The sequence below is a fragment of the Rhinolophus sinicus genome, linkage group LG12 (assembly GCF_036562045.2).
Source record: "Rhinolophus sinicus isolate RSC01 linkage group LG12, ASM3656204v1, whole genome shotgun sequence".
NCBI classification, from domain to species: Eukaryota; Metazoa; Chordata; class Mammalia; order Chiroptera; family Rhinolophidae; genus Rhinolophus; species Rhinolophus sinicus.
The window spans coordinates 44772427-44796601 of NC_133761.1; the positions used below are offsets into that span (position 1 = coordinate 44772427).

General features: G+C 43.4%; 1 long non-coding RNA gene across 2 annotated transcripts in view; it reads right to left on the minus strand.

The window, feature by feature from the left end:
* Positions 1-24175, minus strand: part of LOC141567848 (uncharacterized) — a 99184-nt gene that overhangs the window by 40527 nt on the left and 34482 nt on the right. The gene's annotated exons all lie outside the window — the stretch shown is intronic.

Below are 24175 nucleotides of genomic sequence, written 5' to 3' on the forward strand. Positions count from 1 at the left end.
CCCCATGAAGAGAGTACTGTTATCATTCTTGTCTTACAGATGATAAAACACAGGGACACAGAGGTTCAGTAAACTGGCAAAAGTGACACAGCGAGAGAATGGCGTCGCTGGGATGTGAATCTGGGTAATCTAGAACTTGAGTCTATGCAACTCAACGAGAATGAAAAGGACGGATAGAACAACACGTTAACAATGTAGGATGGACAATATGTGCAAAAGGAATTAGAGAAGAAAAGTGAGATGGATTTTTTTGTTACAGAGAAAAGGTTTTTAAGAACGTCGGCCCTTGAGCAGGCACTGGGGATTGGCAAGGTGGAGCTGGTCCTTTCAGGACAGTTATAGGAGAGGAGAGAGGAAGGCTATGACTCCAAGTACAAACCCTCAGGTCCCCTAATGGGAGGAGAAAAAGTAATGTCTTATATGTGTATAATCCACCAGTAAGTGGATTATACTGAGACAAGAAAGATAACGGAGGACTGCCCAGCTGGCTGTTTGATGGCTGCTGGTGGAAACCTCTCCCAGTTCCTATATTGCAGTATGACACAGGTTGTCAGCGTGGATCTGTTGGGGACAGGAACTGATTTATTTCCTTTTCCTCTGTCTTCCTTCAAACCCCAAATTGATTTGAACAGCTCTGAAGATCACAATGTAATTTTATGACCGCCCAGTCCCCCTGCTCCCACCAATGGTGGTAAAGGTTGGCTCAAGTTATGTTACAGTCTCGTGGGTGGATCAAACATTTCAGCCTGCCAGCATCTCAGTAAATTTTAATGGGCACCGTTATGATGATGTACTAGAAAGAGAAAGATCGTTAAAAACAAAAATGAGTCTCTGCTTCCAAGACTGACTAGACATACGTTCCATATCCCTTCCAATAATTACAATAAAAACCTTGTATGTTATAGAAAAACAAGCAGAAGAAGACTTTGAAAGATGGAGAGAAGAAGGCAGATGGATAAAGACTTTGGGACGTGAAGAACAACACGGTGCTGAGTTCCCTGGGTTTGTTTTTGTCTCAAATATCTCAGTTTGGTGCTGAAAAAGCCAACAACATAAACACATCAACAGGCACAAGTTTAAAAAAGAGAGAAAAAGGGCAGTTAGAGCTCCATGCTCCTAACTCCTAAGGCTGCCGGTTCGATTCCCACATGGGCCGGTGGGCTTTCAACCACAAGGTTGCCAGTTCAACTCCTCGGTGGGCTCCGCCCCCTGCAACTAAGATTGAACACGGCACCTTGAGCTGAGCTGCCGCTGAGCTCCCGGATGGTGCAGTTGGTTGGAGTGCCAACCACAAGGTTGCCGGTTCAACTCCCGCAAGGGATGGTGGGCTGCACCCCCTGCAACTAGCAACGGCAACTGGACCTGGAGCTGAGCTGTGCCCTCCACAACTAAGATTGAAAGGACAACAACTTGAAGCTGAATGGCACCCTCCACAACTAAGATTGAAATGACAACAACTTGACTTGGAAAAAAGTCCTGGAAGTACACACTGTTCCCCAATAAAGATCTGTTCCCCTTCCCCAATAAAATCTTAAAAAAAGAAAGAAAGAAAAAAGCCCTCCAAAATGCCTGGTCTTTCTAGCCAAAGAGAGAAAACTTTTATAAATAAACTCTACTGCAACAACCACACTTCTCTGCTTGCTAATACACACACACACACACACACACACACACACACCCCTGTGGCCCCACTCCCACGTATACCAGCATACCCTGAGTAGGGTGTCTAGACTTCCACATTCCCAAGGGCATAAGTCACTGCAAGCTCCCATGGACTAGTGTCATAGAATGCTGACACTTTCATCCCCACCGGGTGGTAAAGAATGCCCTCTGCCCACAGTGACAGGGGCACCGTGGTTTTTACCTCCATCCAATGATACCAAGGAGCTCCCCACTGCAACCCCAAGTATCAATGGGGTGGAGGAGAGGAAATATGGACTTGAATAACAATCTCAGAATGTTGGGGCTGTACCCCTCCCCTTCCCTAAAACAGAAGGTATAATAAGATGCGGAGTCTTATAATCACACCCAAAATATCCAGGTTTCAACTGAAAATCACTCATCATACTAAGAGACAGTGATGAAAAAGACAATCTAAATGAAATGAAAATGACAATCAATAGAAACTAATTCCTAGATGACGGAGTTGGCAGTTGTTAGAATTATCTGACAGATTTTAAAGCATCCATCATAAAAATATTTCAATAAACAATTACAAATATGTTTAAAAACAAATGAAAAAATTGGAAGTCTCAGCAAAGAAACAGAAGACATGAAAAACCAAATGGAAACTTTAGAACTGAAAAACATAGTAACTGACATAATAACCCAGTGGATGGACTCAACTCAATGGGGGGAATGATGGTGGAGTAATTGGACTTTTATAAGAAAACAAACAAGCAAACAAAAACCTGAACTTAAGTCTCACTTCCTTTACAAAAACTATCTCAAAATGAACTATGACTTAAATGTAAAATACAAAACTTTTAGGAAAAAAAGGAGCATATCTTCAAGATCTGGGGTAGGCAAAAAGTTCTAAGAATTTATACCCCATAAAAGGAAAAACTGATACATTTGACTTCATCAAAAATTATAACTTTTACTCTAAAAACAACTCTTTCATGATGATGAAAAGACATCCTTCAGACAGGGAGAAATTACTTGCAAACCACAGGACTAGTATCTAAAATATGTTAAGAATGCTTAAAATTCAACAGCAGGAAAAAAAAAAAAGGCCAGTTAAAAAATGGGCAAAAGACATGAACATACATTTCACCGAATGTTTCACAGATGGCAAATCACCTCATGAAAAGATATTCACCATCATTAGCCAGTAAGGAAATGTAAGGTAAATGCAAAGTATTAGAATGACTAAAATTAAAAATTAAAATAGTGACAACACCAAATACTTGTGAGGATGGGGAGAAAGTGGATCAGTTGTATCTTTCCAGACTACAGTCTCTCTGGAAAACAATTTGACAGTTTTTAAAGTATCTAAACATGAAACTCTCAGACTGAACATGTAACTACCATACATCCCAGCAATTGCACTTCTGGACATTTATCTCAGAGAAATTAAGTCATATTCACATAAAAACCTATACACAAATGTTTGCAGCAGCTTTCTTTACAATAGCCAAAAAATTGGGAGAAAAATCAGATGTCCTTCAATGGGGGAATGTGTAAACAAATGGGTGTACCCAAACCATAGAATACTATGCAACAATAAAAAGGAAAAAAAAAACAAAACTATTTATACATGCCACAACCTGGATGAATCATCAAAGAATTATTTCAAGGGGAAGAAACCTCCAAAGGTGACATACTGTATGGCTCAATTTATAGCACAGTCTTGAAATGACAAAATTATAGAAATGGAGAACACCTGAGCAGTTGCTAAGGGTTAAGGACTAGACTAATAACTAGTAAAATTTAAATAGAAATATATGGAAAGTGATTTGCAGTTCTGTGTGTAGGTCTCTACTCAAATCATGTATAAAATCTAAAGGTTACATTAAACATTTAATATACTTCCCTCAAAAATGACAAAAAATAAAGACACTGAATTAAAGCTCTTATCAAGTCAATGCCTTAAAATACAATCTTCACACAAAATAGAACACAAGCTAGACATTCCCCCAAAACACAGTAAATGCTATTGCCATTTACATTCAGTTACTTGGGTTTCTGCTTGATTATGTCAACGCATATTCATGCTTTTAATTCTCAGAAACAATGTCATACAGTATATGAACCAAATTGTATAGATTCTGTTCTTGTACTGATCTCTAATTAAAATATGTTAGTTAATGGAGTTCAGGAACTGTCACCCCAAAACCTGGCACCTTGGCATAGTGTTTTAAAGCTGAAGGAGTTTGCAGGAAGGTCTCTCTGACCTTCCCTCCCTCCTTTTCCCCTGAAGCAAGTCAGAAGACCCTCATTTGAGATGCGCCCTCCCCATACCCGGAGGGAAGGAACACCCTTCCCTCCAACATGGAGGAACCTCAAGAGGATCTGAAACTGCTAAGTTTCCCCCAGTTCATTACACTTACCTCATACTCTTTGTCCTATCACATTTCCCCAAGACTGCCCACCCTTCATCAAAACTCTCAGAAAACTAAGAATAAAAGCAACTGTGTTCATATGATAATGGTACCTACGCAAATCTGACTGTTAACATCATAATTTATGATTAAATGTTGGCTATAATCTATCTAAGACCAGGGAAACAGCCCTGGTGCTAACTCTCATCACCTTCGGTCAACAGGCTATTAGAAGTCATACGTAAGGCAATAAGGCAAGAAAACGAAATACAAGCCAAGAGATTGGCAAGGAAAAGGTAAGCCTCTCCTAGACTGTCTGATTTCAAGATTTACTATAAAACTGCAGTTATCAAGAAAGTGTAGTATTTGTGTAAACACAGGTCAAATGGATCATTAGAACAAAATAAACTGTCCAGAAACAGACCTACAAATGTACGAATATAGCCTTATACCCAAGTTGCCAAGTTAATTCAAAGGGGAAAGAGTCTTTTACACAAAAGGTGTTGGAATAACTGAATGCCCAGTTGGGAAAAAAAAATTAAACCTTGCACTTTGCCTCCCTCCATACATAAAGATTAATTCAAGACGGATCATAGCCATAAATATAAAAGCTTGAATAAGAAAACTTATATAAGGGAGCATCTTTGCACACTTGGTTTAGGGAAAGACTTCTTGTAAAACAAGAAGGCCCAATTATAAAAGAAAAAAATATATAAATTGGATTATATCAAAATTAAAGTTTTTTTTTCTCTTGAAAAGACATATTTAAGACAATAAAAAGGCAAACCACAAACTCTGGAAATAATCATGATACCTTTTTTTAAAAAAGCATTTTTATTCAAAAAATATATTTTTAAATTCCTCTAAATGAAAAATTAAAAGAACAGCTTAATTTAAAAAAAGACAAAGTTTCAAAGAGACCCTACATGAAAGAAGCTATATAAGCTGTATAAGGTGACTAAGCACAAGAAGAGGTGCTCAAAGTGATTAGTTGTTGGAAAAATTCAAATTAAACTATAATGAAGGCTACCTTGCATACACTAGAATGGCCAAAATAGAAAAAGACTGGTGATACCAAATGTTGGCACAGGTGCTAAGCAAGTGAACTCTCACATTGTTGGTGAGGCGTAAAATAGAGCAACCACCTCAGAGAACTGCTTAGCACACAAAAGTTAAACACATATCTCCCTTAGGACCCTGCAATTCCATGCTTGGGTATTTGCCCCCAATAAAACAAGTATGCACAAAACAGCTTGCATAGAATGTCAGCAGCTTTATTCATAATAGCCCCAAATGGAAATAACCCCAATGTCTGTCAACAGGAAAACAGCTAAATGTATTGTAGTATATTCATGCTCAGCATCAAAAATCTTCTCATCTCTTTATACCATGTTTCCCCCAAAATAAGACCTAGCCAGACAATCAACTCCAATGCGTCTTTTGGAACAAAAATTAATATAAGACCCTGTCTTATTTTACTATAATATAAGACCGGATGTGATGTGATGTGATGTGATGTGATGTGATGTGATGTGATGTGATGTGATGTGATGTGATGTGATGTGATGTGATGTGATACTGGGTCTTATATTAATTTTGGCTCCAAAAGATGCATTAGAGCTGATTGTCTGGCTAGGTCTTATTTTGGGGGAAATAGGGTATATGCAACAATGTGGATGCTAAATCTCAAACCCATTATATTGAGTAAAAGAAGGCAGATGCAAAGGAGTAGATGACATATAATCTCACTGATATAACATCGAAGCAGGCAAAAGTAATTGATACTAATAGAGTCAGAAACACTTGCCACTGGGAACGGGGACCGTTAACCGGAAAGAGGCACCAAGGATGCTTTTGCAGGTGATAGAAACATTATAGTCTTTTATACAGTGGTTATAAAATTATACGCAATTGTCAAACCTCACCAGTCTGAACATCAGTATGTTTTATTTTATGTAAACTACACCACATTTTGAAAACAAAGGAAACATGAAAATGCAGTGTGAAAGCAAAAGGCCTGGTGACAGTGATGACTTCTACCTACATGCCAGGTTCCCATAATCCTCACAGCAGTCACATGATTTAAATATCATTTCCAGTTTACAAATGGAGAAAGTGAGGTGCAAAGAGGCCACGTGACTTTCGTAAGTCACAAGGCTAGGGAGGGGCAATTTCCCAATGTCCCAAAGAGGGAACCGTGACACATTAATGGAGGAGCTCCAGCTGGGAGACGACTCTGACCAGCTCTGTCCCTGATATTTATCCTGGAGCTCACGTGCATCAGCCACAAGGGTCTGAGCAGCTCTTATTTTCCTGTAACAGAGAAACAGGAGATTTAAAATTGTAAATACACTCTGCTTTAGGGAACAAATAAGGAAAGAACATGCCTCACCACTGAAGTTGCAGTCACCTGGTAGGAACTGCTAAGCTTACAAACCTTCCTCTCGCATAGATATAAGGTGGTAATATGGAAGCACTGCATGTTCTTAGGGTAGAATGGGGAATTATTCACATTTCTATAAATCTTATCTCACTACCAAGGCAGCAGAACATAAAGCAGAGAGAAAAGAGACCAGAAAACTAAAAGATGAAATAATGGGCCAATGCAGTCAAAAAGCTCTTCTTTCATTTTTATGATTCTTTGATTTTACGTGTGTGAATTTGACTTACTCTGTAAATGTTGGGGATAATCAAATTGCCAGATAAGAGAAACGTGCACAATGTGCAAAACAGACAAGGTATCTCTTCCCTCAAGAGTACTGTTTTCAAGCTACTGCTTTTCTCTACTTGAGCCAACACCACTCATTTTCATCCAGTTTCTTTCATGCTTTGAATTGATGAACCTCTAGAAACAAAGGTGAGGTGTGGTAACTTCCCGCATGAGATAATATATGTGCAAGTTCTTCGTAAATTGTCCTAAACTTCGGCTCAATTATTACTTAGTCCATTTCCATTTTGCATCCAATTATGATACTGACACCAATAAACATGCACGTTTTTAAGGACAGGAATCCTGAAACACAAAACGTTTCTCCAACTCACCCACGGATGTGCCAATGGGTAAGTGGTGAAGCTGGTGTTTAAATGCAGAGACTTATGTCTATACAGCACAGCAGTTTTCATCCACTCCCATGATTACCCCTCTAGCCTCTCCCCATTTAAGTATTGTAATTTCACCCGCTGGAATTCTTTCTGCACTGCAGATGTTTCTTCCAGCCACCTCTGTCTCCTGTGATATTTTACAAAACGTGCTGTGCACTTGTTAAGTCCTCACTGCCTCCTTCAGAATGTAACAATCCGTTCTCCAAAAGCTGAAGGAGTTTGCAGGAAGGTCTGTTGCTGACCTCCCCATACCCTTTCCTCCTGAAGCAGGGGTTGGGGGCATCGTCCACCCAGGATTCTACAGGTGAACAGGGCAGGTTCAATCTGCATCTTTAAATCCAGCAGGGTTTCATGGTGTTCTTTGTTTTGTGTTTTAGCTTTGGAGACAAGGCCTGGTTGGATGTCATGCTTTTTGGAAGTAAGGAAATGCTGCCTTCCTGAATACAAACCAAGGTGAACGCTGCAAGGGGACCCCCCGATGGGAATGAGCAACTGGACTCCAACTCCCCCTCAGGACTCAGCGTCTAGGTCAAGATATTGCTGACACTTCGTTCAAGCAATGACAGCACTTTTAACAGCGGCCCGGTCACTGCTGAGACGCTGCTGCCAGGACAGACCTTCTGTTCCTGTTTAATTCCACTCCACCGACCTGAACGTCTATTCTTGGTCCAGAACCACATGTCTCTATTATTGTCACTTTCTATGCTTCCGTATCTGATGGGAAAGCAGCTGACTCTTGAGTGGATTATACTCTGCCTGATGTTTCTACCAGTTGTCAATGAAAAAACATGACCTTTTCAATTCTTTAATTTAATTAATGCACTCCACTTTCAGGTCACAATATCGAGTCAATTAATCAACTGCCAAGAATTAACTGACAGCTTGCCGTGCCCAGAAGTTGAGGAATACAGAAATTAGAAAATACAGTTTAAAGAGATGAACAATCTATTGCTTTATATCCCCCAGAGGGTGTTGCACGAACAAAAGCACAGAGGAGAAAACAGCATATTAAATGGACACAACCCGACAAGCACGTTGGTATTACCACACGCAGGTGTGAGGAGGGAGTTCGAGGCTCTGAGGTGGAGAAGCCGTGCCCGGGAAGGCGGCCCCTTTCCTGGTCCCTCACACATCAGAACATCCTGCTCTGGCCTCCTCCGGTCACACTGCACCCGGGGAGAGGGGAACCTGCAGGGTGTCCACCTGGGACCCGCTGCCTCATCTTCTAGACCATGGTCTGGGAAACAAGATCCCAGAAGCCCTTGCCACTGGCCCTAAGTCAGCTTGCATGGCTGGGGTGGCCTTGTCCCTGGATCCACTTCCAAGGTCAGACCATTTTTACAGCACGGACTTCGTGGGCATGATGGGTGGCCAAGGGGTGGCTCCTGGCAGAGGGTCTGGATGGAGTTTAAAGGTGGGGTTGGCATGGTCCCTTGTGGTATAGGAGAAAACCAGGAGTAAGTAGAGAAGGGGGTCGGGTGCAGGTCAGGGCCCTGGGCCTGGGTACCAGCTCTCCCCAGGCAGACACATTCTGGCTCTCAGGGTTTGAGAATTCTAAACCTGAACTTGGATTTCTAAGGCAGGAGAACAAAATACATTCTGTTTACCAGTGCGTTAAATTGATTCATAACATTTACACATATTGCCCGTGGGCCTTCATTTTCATTCTTGGCTCTAATACTCAGAGGTGAGCCTACAGAGGAGAGTCTTCTGTGGACCACCTGTGGGCAGTGGCCATCTCTGAAGCCACTTCTCCAGGGCAGTGGTTTAGGTTTCGAAAGAGCCCCTTCTGAAGTGTGCGGCCTGGTGGTGAGCGAGCAAAGCTGGAAGCAGGGAGGCTATTTAGACAGCTGCTGAAATAGTTTCAGCAAAAGGTGATGTAGGGTTAAACCAAGACGGTGCCGGGGGTATGGAAAGAAAGAAACCCAGTAAAGAAATATTTCTGAGCTTGCAAGTGACCGTCTCAGGCAGCTGGTGTATCCTTCACAGGCCCCGAGCTTCAGACAGCCATGGTTCCTATGCAGAAGCTTTTGCTCCAACGTCCCATCTGTATTAGTTTCCTCTTGCTGGTGTAACAAACTGTCACAAATCTAATGGCTCCAACAATACCAATTTATTAGCTTACAGTTCTAGAGGTCAGTCGTCTGACACGGGTATTACCGGGTGAAAATCAAGGTGATGGACAAGCGACACTCTTTCTGGAGGCTGTTTGGGGAAATCCCTTCCTTTGCCTCTTCCAACTACTGGAAATGACCGCATTCCTTGGCCCACGATCCTTCCCCCATCATCAAAGCCAGTACGGGCAGGCTGAGATCTTCTCAGGGCGCACCTCCCATCCCCACACCTCCCTCTTCCCGTTTTATGGGCCCTTGTGCTGGCACCGTCCCACCCAGATAATCTAGGATCGATTTCTCTAGTTTAAGGTCAGCTGATTTAAACCTTAGCTACATCTGCAACCTTAATTCCCCTTTGCCACGTCACCTAACAGATGCACAGGTTCTGGGGAGGGGGATGTGGGCATTTGGGGGCTGATTTTGTGCCTGCCACAGCATCTCAGAACGTGCTTCCAGCCATCTTGGGTCCCATCGCTGCGATCACCCATTATGAGAGAATTGGCAAAGCTAGTTAGGCAAAGTATTTCACCAGTTTATGAAATTCGGGATGCGACACGTTTACTTATGTTCAGAGCTCAGTGCAGTGTACCTGAAAACCCCCAGCACCTCAGGAGATCTGGAGATGTGGGGCCTTAAGACACGCTGCCTGTCCTGCTCATCCGCTCGGCTCCTGCTCCAGGGGCCGAGACGGCGACGTTCTCTGGACCTGTCGAAGGTAGCCTTTCCTCCCAACCCTTTTCCTAACTGAGGTCACGATTACAGGGTCCCTTCTATGGGGAGAGCTCGGTTCCTCCAGAGGCAGCCCATTAAAACCCAGCCCCCTACACCTGGTCAGCAGATCACCTTACACGCAGCATGACGCGTGATGCAGGAGGCGGGAAAAGCGCAGAGGAACGTCTGCAGCTGCAGCGTGAGGTGGGTGCTGAGTGCTGTGGGGGTGGGACTGCAGGGAGCACTAAGGGGGGACGAGCGTCGGAACCCCCAGTGGCGAATCTGGGTGACCTCACAGCTCTGGAGATGGCCTTCCTGGTAACCACAGGTTTGGGGTCATCGGCGCCTTCTCTGCCCCAGGCGGGCGGTCCCCAGGCACCGGATGGACGTGTGTTGTTTTCACGGTTTTTCTGCTTGTCCTCTCCTAGTAAGACACCCTTTCAGAATTCAGCTCGGAAAACTTAGATGGAATCCGGTGGAAGGATGGTGTGCCGAGGGAAGCGGCCACAGGCGGTGGCCCCCAGCTCATCACCAGTCATCACGTTTTTTCCCGGGCCCAGCCCCGACCTGGCAGCAGGGTGTCGGGAGTAAGTCACAGCGTCAGCTGTCACATCTGTGCGGAAGCTCTGGAGACAAGCACTACGTGGGGAATGACGGGAGGAAACCGAGCCCCGTGTTTTCAGCGAGTTTTCTGTTCATGAATATTTTCGGAGATCGTTTTGTAATTACTGAGCTGCCGAACACTGAGATTTATCATGCAGTTACTAGTATTTCAGATGCAGTTCCTACTGATTCTGTCCTGCACATCCTTCTCCCAAATCTAAGAAATACAATTTTGAAAAATGTATTGAATGTATTAAGGGGGTTGCAGATTTAAGCTCACTAGAAACACAGGGTAGTGAGGGGAACCTCTTGTGGTTTCCTCTTGGGAGAAAATAGCCAGATTGTACATAAAAAAATACTTCAGATTACTAGTTAAACAACCAAATATCAAATTCATTATCTTACTCATATATAATGGTGGTGAGAACGATAACAAAAGAAACTTTACTTTTTCATGATGTACTAACTCTCCATTTGATATTTTAAAAGTCCAAATGGAATCACTGGCAGCTTTTTCTTTTCCTTTCACGTATTAAATTAATTTATTTTACATATTGACCCCCAAAACAGAGCTCACTGTGGTTGATGACATCACAGTAATCAGTGGCCTCGTTACCAGACTGGAAATAGGCTGTGAGAAGGGCACAGCGACACAACTAAGAGACACACCCGTGGCTTGATTGTAGAAAGTATACCAAAGGGCTCAGCGTATATTTTACGTACTAAGCACAGTCCAGAATATTTTATCTTCTTTCTTCTACCCTTATGTGCCCTTTGCTTTACTTCATTGCTATTAAAAATATACCACTCTATTTTTGAAATCCTCTTTTCAAACGTTTTGGGACAGGATGACTGTTAAATTTTCCTTACAAACAAAGTCAAAAATGACAATTGGGTTTTGATTCATTTAACTCTGGGTTTCTCCATGTCAGCACTAATGACATTTAGGGGCCAAGGAATTCCTTGTTGTGGGGCGAGCTGTTCATTCCAGGATGTTTAACAGCATCTCTGTTCCTTGCCCACTAGATGCCTGCTGGTAGCACCCCAGTCACGACAACTGAAAATGTCTTCCGACATCACCAAGCGTCCTCTGCAGGACAAAATCACCCCCACTGATTTACCTTTTTCAGATAATTAAAATGAATAGATACTGTAGCCTGTTGAATGGTAATTGTTAGGGACGCAGGGAGGAGTGTGGGGACCAGAATCCTACACACGTATGTTATTTCCTTTTTCTTCTGCACGTCTTGGCCGAGAGAACAAGAATTGCCCAATGAGAAATGAGGTGCCACTTTATCAACACATGGTAAACGTTCTGATCTGCCACCCATACCTTCAATATGGGGCTTCTCCAGTTAAACAAGGTCTAGAGCTTCCGCCTGCACCTGAGACCAAAGTGCGGACTTTTCCTTCCTCCTTCACCCCATCATCTGAGATGGCCCCTGACTTACCCTCGTCATCACGAACTTGGAGAACTTGCCTCAGAGTTGGGGGCGGGGGAGACGGTTGGCCAGGCTTGTGAGGCTCTGCCTACTTCAGAAGCACCAGGGAGGTTAGAAGACTAAGGTCAGGTAATTCCAAGCAGATAAAACGCTGCTCTTTGAACACCCGAGACTCTGGCAGATCAAAGAAGAAATTCCGACTCCTGTGAACGTGTCTGAGGCAGGGTGAAGCTGAGGGCAGCCAAAGAAGCGAGTAGAGGAAGTCAAAAGCGCAGAATCTTACACATGCCCTGATCTATGGAGGGAGAAGTAATGTCCTCTTCACTGCTGATGCCGGTGAGAGTGAGGCAGAGCAAAGCCACTTATTCTCTCCAGGAAGTGCAACTAGGTGGCCTGGACAGGGATCCGAGGGCCACTGCCACAGTGTGCGGGATTTGGGCTGTGTCAGCACCTTTCTATCGACTCCAGTAAAGCTGTCTCACAAAGGAATTACTGCTCCAGTCGGTGGACGTGTTCTGCTCTCCAGGCCATTCTCCTGGAACTGGGCCTGACCAAAGGGCCCAGGGAGGCTCCCCAGATGCAAGCCTAGGCTTCTTTTTGGAATCTGGTCAATCCACTGTATGGTAGGGACTCCGAGGTGCCCCTTCACACAGAAATGGAGACCTGGGTCCACGCAGGTTTCAGCCTTCGCTTGACATACTTCTCCAAGACAGCACTGCAGCTCACTGTCACTCCAGGCACTGGGAAAGGATGCAGAATGTTGGAGAAAGCCTTCTGAAGCACACGGGCTCCTGAGGACAGGCCCCAAGTCAGGGGGCCTGCTGGAGCAGGTCTACGTGTACTAACTCAAGGAGCCAAAGGGAAGAGAAGAGGCAGAGTCTGGAACAGCTTAGCAGAGATGTCAGCGGATCCCCATCACAGGGAGAGAGTTTGGAGTGCAAGACAGAAGGACTTGGTAACATCCTGGGCTTCCCACTGACCTGAAAAGACTACGTCTCAGGAGTGAAGACTCCATGCCAGGACTCGGGGATGTGTCTTAACAGCAGTGACAAAACCGAAATCAATTTGTCCAAGAAAAACAAACCTAAGACAAAGCCTTTACAAGTTTAAGGTGATCATTAGTGATTTAACTGCCTGCTAAACCAAAATGCAATGCTTTTCATAAGAAAGAAACAGAATGCAGTCTCTACAACACATGATCCACAATTTCTAGTACAGACACACCCCATTTTACTGCATTTCACTTTATTGCGCTTCACAGAAACTGTGTTTTCGTCAATACAAGGCAAGACCCTCCACCAGCAAAAAGATTGCCACTTGCTGAAGGCTCAGATGATGGGCACCATTTTTCAGCAATAAAGTATTTTTAATTAAGGCATGAGCATTTTTTTAGACATAGTGCTATTGCACACTTAACAGATTACCATATAAAATAAACATAACTTTTACAGGCACTGGGAAACCAAAAAATTTGTGACTCGCTTTATTACAATATTCGCTTTGTTGTGGTGGTCTGGAACCAAAGCTGCAATATCTGAGTTCTGCCTGTATACAATAAAAAAATTCCTATAAAGAAATAGAAAAATGTGTTCAATGGGCAAGAGAAAACATACTTTATCTAAACAGATCCACAAATGTTTTAGATTTTTTTGAATTAGCAGATAATGACTTTATGCTAAATATATTTAAAAGTCTACAGTGGATGAAGAGATGGAAATGTTTGGATAGTGACAAAAAATAATGGAAATCCTAATTGAAAAATGTAATATTTGAAATCAATCATTTATTAGCAAATTGGACAAAACTGAAGCACAAAAAGAAAAAGATTGGGAAAAAATGAACAGAACATTAATGACCAGGGCAACACCACCAAGCAATCTAATTTGTGAGTATTTCAAGTCCCAAAGGGAGTAGAGAGAGACTAGAAAAAACAAAAATATTTCAGGAGATATTGACTGATTTCATTTTTCCAAATTTGATCAAAACAGTGACCCACATGTTAAGAATCCTAGGAAACCTCAAGCAGAATATAGACAAACAGCTCAGTCATCCTGCTGAAAACTGAAGATAAAGAAATAGACCCTAAAATTGTACAAAGGTCTGAATTAGGTTCGTGAACTCATCCTAGAAAAAGTGCTACATACCTCACTGCTGAATATCACTACAGTCACCTTCGAAGTACTCCCCTTGGGAAGCTATGCACCGATGCCAGCGCCTAGTCCACCCTTCAAAGCCATTTTGGAACTCTTTTTCTGGAATGGCCATCAGAGCTGTCATCATATTACCCTTGATGTCCTGAATGTCATCAAAATGTCTTCCTTTCAATATTTCCTTTATCTTCGGGTAAAGAAAGAAGTCATTGGGGGCCAGATCAGGTGAGTAGGGAGGGTGTTCCAACACAGTTATTTGTTTACTGGCTAAAAACTCCCTTACAGACAGTGCCGTGTGAGCTGGTGCATTGTCGTGATGCAAGAGCCATGACTTGTTGGCGAAAAGTTCAGGTTGTCTAACTTTCTCACACAGCCTTTTCAGTACTTCCAAATAATAAACTTGGTTAACTATTTGCCCAGTTGGTACAAATTTGTAATTAATAATCCGTTTGATACCAAAAAAAAGTTAGCAACATTGTTGCAACAAGTTCGTGAACTTAATTGTCATACCTCGTATGTCTACACAATGAAATGCTACTCCTCAATAAAAAGGAATTGATTACTGATATACACAATAACATCAATCAATAAAAAAACATATTTGATTAAAGTAGTCTTATGCAAAAGAGTACACACTTATTTTATTTATATGAAGTTCTAGAACAAGCAAAATTAAACTATGGTGACAGAAATCAGAGGAGTGGTTGTGTGTGTGTGTGTGTGTGTGTGTGTGTGTGTGTGTGTGTGTGTAGGGGGCAGGGAGACTGACTGTAAAGGCCAATGGAAAAATTTTATACTTTGTCTTTCATTTGTCAAATTTCATCAAAATGTACACTTAGATACACATATTATTGTGTGTAAATCTGTCTCAAAAACTGGGTTAATTTATCGCTTTATGAAAAACAAAATGTAGCGAGTAAAGTAACCACAATCTTCCCTTTTCTCTTCTTCTTATCTTTTCCACCTGAATTGAGAAATCCACATCTTGTGGCAACTGTGGCATGTCAGGCAAGGGACACTGAGTTCACTTTCAGAGGACGCAGTAGCTGCCTGGAAGGAATGATGGAGAAGACGTCAGGATTTACAGTTGGCCATTGGATTCTTGCAGGAAGAGAAGGACCAGGTCACTGCTGATCACTCCCGAGTCGTCTTCGGTGAGAAACTCACCCTAATGCGTGTTCACGCTAATGAACCAGAGATTTGAATTCTGCCAAGATTAACTGATGAGCGACAAAAAGGGTCCTTTTGGAATTTGATGCTGTGTGTTCCCGGGGAAAAGTGTCACATGTTCATAAAGAAAAGGCACAACAACAAAACTTTAGCAGAAAGAGTTAAATGACATCCAGGATTCTTTGAGTCATCATTTGGGGACAGGGTATGTAGGGTCCCAGCCATTTTATTGGGTGGTTTTCAGGATCAATAATGGTTTCCCTATTGCTGCAGCTGTTTCCCTTGTAAGTTCCTGGGGAGGACGCAGTATTATCACACGTCTTTTCATCAGTGGAGTTCTGAACCAACTGAGAAATGTCACCAAGCATTAGTGACTTTTTACTAAGTTGGTGTTGATGAATCAGCTTAGATCTGCAGGCAAGAGGACTTCCTCATACTTGGTTGCAGAATCGGACATTGTTTCCCCATTCAGTGAGAGGCAGTGCCAGGCCACTGCTGCCCTCCACCACTAGAGCTAGGCTTCTGCGACTCAGCTTCCCACAGGACTGACAGAGAATAAGACGCGCTCTCTAAAGTCAGGTTCCAGCCAAGAGGAAAGAGGAGAATGTAAAAACAAGCCCAGGTTTCTTCCAAATGCCCAACAGACACGTCACTTACTCTCCCTGGGTGAGGCAGGACTGTGCGGTAATGCAAGTCTGTATTTATCATGCCTTTTCTTTCCATAGTTCTGATGCTTTCTCGTCTGAGCCTTGCTGACCCTGGAGGGACGGCATCTCCGAGGGATAGCCAATTTCCTAGAGATAGTACACAACTAGCCCACAGCACACTTGTCCAATACAAGCCAACCCATCCGGAGCCTATATCCAACCACGTCCTGTCTGGGGTCTCACTCCAGGCCATATCTACCTGCCCCAATCACCCAGGGCCAGGTATCAGACCCAGGACAGCCCCCATGCCCCAGAGCCCTGAAATATTCAAAAGAGCCAACCCCAAGCCGGCTGATCCTGCCTGGCCTGTTCCTTCCTGAAGACACCACAGAAAAAGGCTCTTGGCACAGTCCTCCCTGTCCCTCTGCCCCATGATGGACCCCGGTGCTTCCCATGTGCCCCCCACTCACATGGGATGGCCTGGCCCCTCGGCTTGGGAACTGTAACAACTGTCTTTTCAATGACAGTTGTCTTCTGCATGGTTGGCCTTACCAGACCTGCATAATAAGAAAACCTGTACTGTAAAACAAGCTCTGTTTTACCTCCTGCCCATGGGAGAAGGAGGAACCTGTGCCCCTGACTGTCCAGGCTGAGGTTTCTGTAGCTTCTGGAAGCTGAGATTATCTACACGTTAATCTAGTCTTCTCTAGCCCTGCCACAAATCCTGGTTAACTTCACAAACCTGGGTCAATCACCCTGGTCGACCTGAGAGGCAGGGCCATGTGAGGTTTGAGGCTCTGGAGTCAGACCAGGCTTGGGCTCATGGCCAGCCCTGCCGATGACCGTGACCTAGCCCCATGTGCCTAAGCTTCCTCACCAGAAGAGGGGCTGGTGGGAGAACGTACTTCATAGCGTGGTCCTGGCATATAGTCGGTGCTCAGTAAGTGTGGTTCTCCCAAAACAAACTCAGATCCCATGTAAGGAAAATGCTATTTTCTCAGCCATAGACAAGAATGAAATCTTGCCATCTGCAACACGACGGATGGACCTAGAGGGTACTGTGCTGAGTGGGGTAAGTCAGACAGGGATAGACAAATGCTGTATGATGTTACTTATATGTGGAATCTAAAGAACACAATAAACAAACAAAACAGAAACAGACTTAGAGATACAGAGAACATTTTGATGATTGCCAGATGGGAGGGGAGTTGGGGGCTGGGCGAAAAGATAAAGGGATTGAAAAGTACAAATTGGTTATTACAAAATAGTCATGGGAATGTCAAGTACAGCACAGGGAATAGTCAGTACTATGGTAATAAGTATGTATGGTGCTGGGTGGGTACTAGATTTATCAGGGTGATCAGTCATGAGTTATATAAATGTCTAACCACTGTGTTGTACGCCTGAAACTAATATAAGATTATACATCAACTGTAATTGAAAAAAATATTAACAAAAAAAAGGAAACGCTATTTGACAAAATTAGCTGGATCCTTCTTGCGATTGTCTCCTAATCCTATTTCTATGTTCCCAGCCCCTGTTCCTGGATAGCTGTCGCTTCTATATGTTTATGCCCGTCTATAGACTGTGGCTTTGAGCACCTCCCCCGTTTGGCTCTCTGTGTCCTCCCAATGCCCTGTGACTGGCTTTTGGACCACAGACTTGGACCTGGCTGCCGCCGATTTATTTTCAGTGCTGACCTTGTGTGCCCTCAGGTTTTATTTCTGCTCTATTCTGCTCAGCAAGCGATTTGTCTCTTTGTATCTAAGGAAGAGGTGCCAGTGTCCGACCTTCACAGCAAACCCATCCCCACCTGCTCCAAACCCATGGCCTCCAGCGTTCTCTATGGCCAGCTTCCGCCCAGGTCTTCACTTCCTCCCTCTGTCACCTCCTTTCCTCAGCATGAAGTAAACCAACGTCTCCCCCATATGAAAAATCACAGCCCATCTTGCGTCCCTCCCTTACCAGCCATTCCTCATCCCCTCCACTGACAACATCCTGAAAATACTTGTCCCCACTTGTGTCTCTTGTGGCCTCCTCTCTGCTCTCAGCTCACCAGCATGACACATGCCCTCCTCTAGTTGGGACCTTGGGCGAGGCCCCTTCTCTCCAGGCATCAGATACTCTGGAAAGTGAGAGGAGGCGGGACTAATAAGTCTTCAAGGTCTTTTGCAGCCTTCACCGTCTAAATTTAAACGTGGTACAAATTTCTAGTTAACCTCACATCGCTGCATGTATAGTAACATCCACTGAGAATAAAATTTTAAAACAAAAAATAAATCCAAAGAAAATTGTTGAAAAGGGATGAAAAGGAATGTTAATAATTTCTTGTAAGGAAACGTATTGTCTTATCTGTCTGTGATAGTATCGGGTGCTTAATGCTATGAAATTCAGTGCATTCTTGTGCCTGGAAGCTGAAATCTGTACTCACTTTGTGATTTTAGGCCAATGAGGAAATGACATTCATTGACCTATTGACCTGTTCCATCTGAATATGAAGCAATAAAAAGAGAGTGAAATGGAATATATTGTTCTATATGAAAATAAGAGAGAAAGAAGGGCTATCTTATTATTCTCACTTAAATCTAAAATGATTCTGTATTTTTCTATTCCAGCTCACATGTGTATAGATATTGCTAACAATGAATCATGTGGTTTTGGCAATAATAACACATCACATTTGGGTGTGGGAACTACAGACTGGGAAAATACGTATTTCCCATGTGAGGTACAGTGCTGAGGATTTGGGTTGCAAGGAGACCAGTCAACTTGTTTTTGTTTCCTCTCCTTCCCCATCTCATTCCACTGACGACTCCAGCTTTGTCTTCCTGCCACCAGGATGTCGTCTTCCCGTTCCCTCTTGTCTGTCCTGGGATGGGAGAGCCTCTGAACTGAGAATACCCCCCAACTCTTACAGGCATTACCCCAGTTTGTGTAAAGGAGAGGACCCCCAGAGCCCCGGGACCTGGACTGAGAACAGCAGACGTCTCCAGTATATACCTGTTTCAGGGCCAGGCAGTGCAGCAATCTTCCCCATAAAGGCTGCAGGGCTAGCGATAGCTGGGGACAGAGTATGGTAATGAACGTGTTTTATATTTGCATAACCTTGTAACTGTACACATCATGTTCACTGCACTTTGTTATTTGATCAGCACGGGGAGTCCCCTACACAAGAGGAAGTTTTATTCTTTTTTCTACGTGGTTGATTTCAGCTTTTTAAAAACAAAAATTAAAACTGAATTCGATAGCCTTTTTTTTTTTTTTTAAAGTCAAGTAGCTGTGGAGAACACAGCAAATGTAAAGGTCCGTCTGCATTCCACTTGGCCAGCTCCCGGTCCTGTGCAGTCTGATGAAATTTGAGAACACAGCGAATGGCCCCCATCCCCAAATAACTCCCTCCAGCCTTCCCACCACACACAACCATTTGTCAAAGTGGAAACGCAGCATATAAAGAGATGACCATTTATTAACAACACGGCTGACATGGTTCCAGCCACGACCACGCTCACTTCCAGGGTTTGCTCAGTCTGCTCCCCCAGTCTAGAATGACTTCCACGTCTTATTTACCCATCCTCCAATTGTAACGCAAACCTTCCCAGACACTCCCTGTCCCCATGTTGTAATGAACCCCACCTTCCTCCTGGAAATCTGTCTGATACCCTGGTGGTCATCAACTGTGACTCAGTCGTTCCTACAGCCTCAATTAATGACACAGTCTTTTGAACACAGCACACGTTCAAAACACGTTTTTGAACTTGATATATTTAAGACAAAAAGATAAACAACCCCCCCAGGGTGCTGGCTACCAGGATGAAGTACTCCTGCAATGCAGTGATTAGCGAAGTCAGCTATAAATTGCCCACAGGGAAAACAAGGTTAAAAACGAGAAATAAAGATTATATTACAAAGAACAAACTTGGAAGCAAGCAATCCACCATGAAATAAATACAATATGTTGGAGAGACAGAGAGTGTGTGTGTGTGTTTCTCTTTAAAGTGCTTAATGTTAGATGATTCTGAGGTTGCATTTCCTATACCAGCAGCCACCCAAATGGCTCCCACCTCCTCCATTTACTTGGCCCCTAAGAAGAAGGCAATGGCAGAATTTTAAGTCCCAGTCTACCCACGTCTACACAGAAGCATATGTAATGTGGGATAATCACCTCCTACACTCACAATCCTCTTTGCCAGGCAACTGTGGAGACAACAAAACAAGATCTTTCTTCAAAGAAACCACAGTCTGTCTGGTTGGTGAATAAGTTCTGGTGTAGCTTTTTCCTCTGTCGACAACATTCAAATAGCTGACTAGCTGCCGATCCGTTACTTCAGAATTTTTCTAGGAATCCACTTCCTGACAATTATTAATAGGAGGAAATGTCTTTGCAACTGTAGTTGTAAGTCCCTGATCCAGCCTCTATGGATAGAACCACTTCCTAACTCTGCTGTTTCTGCTCTGGTCCTTGGCATTTGCTCCCCTTCCAGTATCTCTGAAGGAATCCAAACCCTCTGTCTACCCAACAAAAGGAGCACAGCATTGACCATTTCAGTTATTTCCTTCCTTTGTGAGGCTGAAGCCCGAGTTCAGGTGGGGCGTTTGCTGGTTGCTCCCACATCTGCTGGGACGTGTCAGTCATCCCAGTAACGCTGCAGGGTGGCCACTCTGCATCCCTGAGCTCAGGGACATTGAGTGACTATTCAAAGTCTATGAATGGAAGGAGTAGGGTTCCAACCTAGGTCTGACTTCAAGTGAAATAACCACACCATACCACCTTCAGTGCTAATGCTTTTACAACAGTCCCCTCGGCTACTCACACCTTTACTTGCCTCCCATTGTGCCCCTGGGCTGCTTTTCCCCTTTACCCCTGCAGCTCGCCCCAATCCTATGAATTCCCATTTGCTTCCTCTTCTCAGGCTGTCAATAAACCTCCCAAGTTAGGCCTGGGAGACAGGCAGGTGGAAGGGAAAGCATAGGATAAGGACGACTGTGAGCCGAGTTCCTGCAGAAAAAGCGTCCTGCAGACCACTCTCTTCCTACAGCTCTTTCTTTTTCTGTCCATACTCATGACTAATTCTCCACACAAGCTCCCGAATAATTCCCGTGGAGCAGACACCAAAGTGCTGTAGAATTGATGGCATTTTTGTTGAGGCAGATTTCCACAGGCTATAATTACTGTGAAGATCTTTATGTGATTTGCAGCTGCCTGGAGTAGAAAAAAAATCTCAATAGCACTGTTTTCCCATTCATCCTAGCTCTGATGTTAACAAATTGATTCAAGCACAGTCTGTTATCAAAATGAGTAAAATCTACCCAGACATGCAGATTTCCCATCAGTCACGTTAGAACTGGACAATTTTCCTGGATACATAAAGGTTTGCTAAGAGTTTTAACACAAAAGGTTTCTAATGTCCTTTGAATTTTAGGTCAAGTCCATATATGTGATTTTATCCTTAGTTAACAAATTGAGAAAGACAAGGTGAAGAAGGAAACTTAATTTAAATGATTGCTTCTCCAGGAAGGCCATTCCCTCCCATCAAAATGAAACCTCTTCAAAAATGAATTGTGTGTGCGTCCAGTCTTCTGCTCCCTGATGCCTTTTCTCTTTGGGCATCAGGACTGTCTGCTGTGGAAACGGCTGTGCAGTGGCTGCCCCAGATGACAATGGTCATCTCCAGCTGCTGTCATGCACACACAGAGGACTTCACCGTGTGGTATGGGTTTAATTCCATCCCCCCAAATTCATATGTTGAAGCCCTAACTGCCAGTATCTCAGAATACGACCTTATTTGGAGACAGGGTCTTTACAGAGGTTATCAAGTTAAAGTGAGGTCATTAGTGGGCCCTGATACAGTACGACAGAGGGCGATGTGGACACAGCCAGCCGTGCAGGAGAATGCCACGTGAAGACCTACGAGCCCAGGAGAGAAGTCCGGGACAGATGCTTCCTCACAGCCCTCAAAAGGAACTGGCCCTCCAACACCTGACTTCAGACTCCTAACCTCCAGAACTGAAACAGCACATTCCTACCCTTTAAGCCACCCAGCTCGTGGTCCTTGGTTACAGCTGCCTGAGCAGACTAATGCACCGTTAACAGATGAGCAATGGAAGCTCAGGCAAGGGATTCACATGTGCACAGCAAGCCCCAGCCTGCCACTCGTGATGTTCACAGGAAGAGTCCTCGCTGGTTTAACAGCAGCTTTTCCAGAAGGAAAGAAATACCCCATTATTAAACATATTTATCGATAATGATTGTAATAGTGTTAGCTAACATTTCTTTGCACACTTATGGGTATCAGGCATTGTTCTAAACGCTATGTGTATTCAGTAATTTAATCCCTACAGTGATTCTAGGAGGGAAGTATATGCTCACACCCATTTTACAGGTGAAAAAATTGATGTGCAAAACAGGTGAAGAACTTGCCTGATTTCACATAAATAGTGGCAGAGGTGAGGCTGTCCATTTAAAAAAAAAAAAAGAAAAGAAAAGCTGGAGGAGGCCTGAGAATGCTACACATTTGGTAGCTGATGTCTGATGTTAAACAATAACCTTCGAGACCAAAAGCTTTTCTGAAAGAAAGGGTTTATGGAGCCATATGCTAACCAGGAAAAGGACGAGGTCATGGGGCGTGCAGACTAAACCACCAGCAGCAGGGCTGGATGGAGAAGACGGCATGTCCACCGTCCTAGGGCTGACACAGCTTGTTTTTATACAATGGGTCTAGAAAGATATAAGTTGTTTTGAAAGAATTTACATTGGCTATAGATGAAGGGAGTGGGAGACGGTGAAGCAGAAAAGTTCTGGGATAGGTACATAGTCCGAAAGGAAGAAGTGTTTGCTGCTTTTGGATTGGATGTGGGCAACAGCCTGGACAGGGCATGTGTCAGCTGGAGGGGGCATCTGCTGGTCCACTGTTCTCGCTGGATAATGGCGAAAATAGCCACCTGCAACTTAATTCTAAGTTCCAACATACATTTGGGAAAGCGAGCAGTTTTTGGTTGGTGTCAGCAAGCAGCTCTGTTAGCTGAATAACCTCCCGTGTCTCCCTCCCACTCTCCCACCTGCTGTCATTTAATTAGGACATCTGAGAATATTTCTCTTGTCACTTAGCTGAGTTGAGTCTACATTTTCATGCCACTGCCATTTTCCACATCACCACATCAGATAAGTACAATTTTCATAGGTATAGTCTTCATAGTGAAGAAGTTAAATACGTGTCTGATAATTGGTAACAGATTCGGGGGGCGGGGGAGGAGGCTGGGGAGGAACACAATACTATTAATATATGTACCGCCATAAACCAAAATGTATCCTTAATGTCCTAGAGTGTTTAATGTAAAACATTAAAACTACAAAATACAAACAAAAAAGTAATGGAGAATATGTATTCATTCTCAGGATGGGAAGATCTTTCTGAGAATAAAAGCACAGAAAGAAACCATAAAGAAAAAAGATTGATAGACTTGAATATAAAACATCTGCACATCAATAATACATAAAAAAAAAAAAATAACCGAAATGCAAAACCAGTTTGGAACATATATCCTCATGGCTGGAAAAAAAAAATCTAAATAAAATCTCCAGTCCATCCTAGGAAATCTTCTCCACAAATGTATAAAATAAGGTAGGTTTATTATTGACTCCGCATTAGAACAGACTGCCAGGCGCATCACAGATGAAATGCTAATGACGTTACAAAGACAGAAAGAAACCCCACCTTTTGTATATAACCTGGCAGACGCAACCCATCACTGACAGGTTCTCAGATTCATGGTCATTTGCCCTCTTGTAAGGAGACTTGAGGCCACCATTTGTTCAGTATTCACCTGGTGATTGGGATACCATCTGTGCTAGTCAATTGCCTTTACCTGAAGGAAAAATAAAACTTCTCCTTGTGTCTCTATGACAAGCAGGAGGTTTAGAGCAAGGACCCCAGGTTAACCTCCCACAAGACTGGAAGTTAGAGGCGCTCTCTTCCTTGATGTTTGCATTTCAAAAAGAGGGCTCCAAGCCCTTAAGAGAAACATAATCTTGAGTTGTAAGGCTGGCAAGAGGCTTATTTAGCCTCTAAAAAGACTTACATGCACATCAAAGAAGCAGAGGAAGGATTTATAAATAAGCACTAGTTATTTCCAAGGAAATGCTCTAAAAAAAAGAGGTAGAGTAAGTTTCTTTCCCTTTTAGCAACAGAGAAAAAA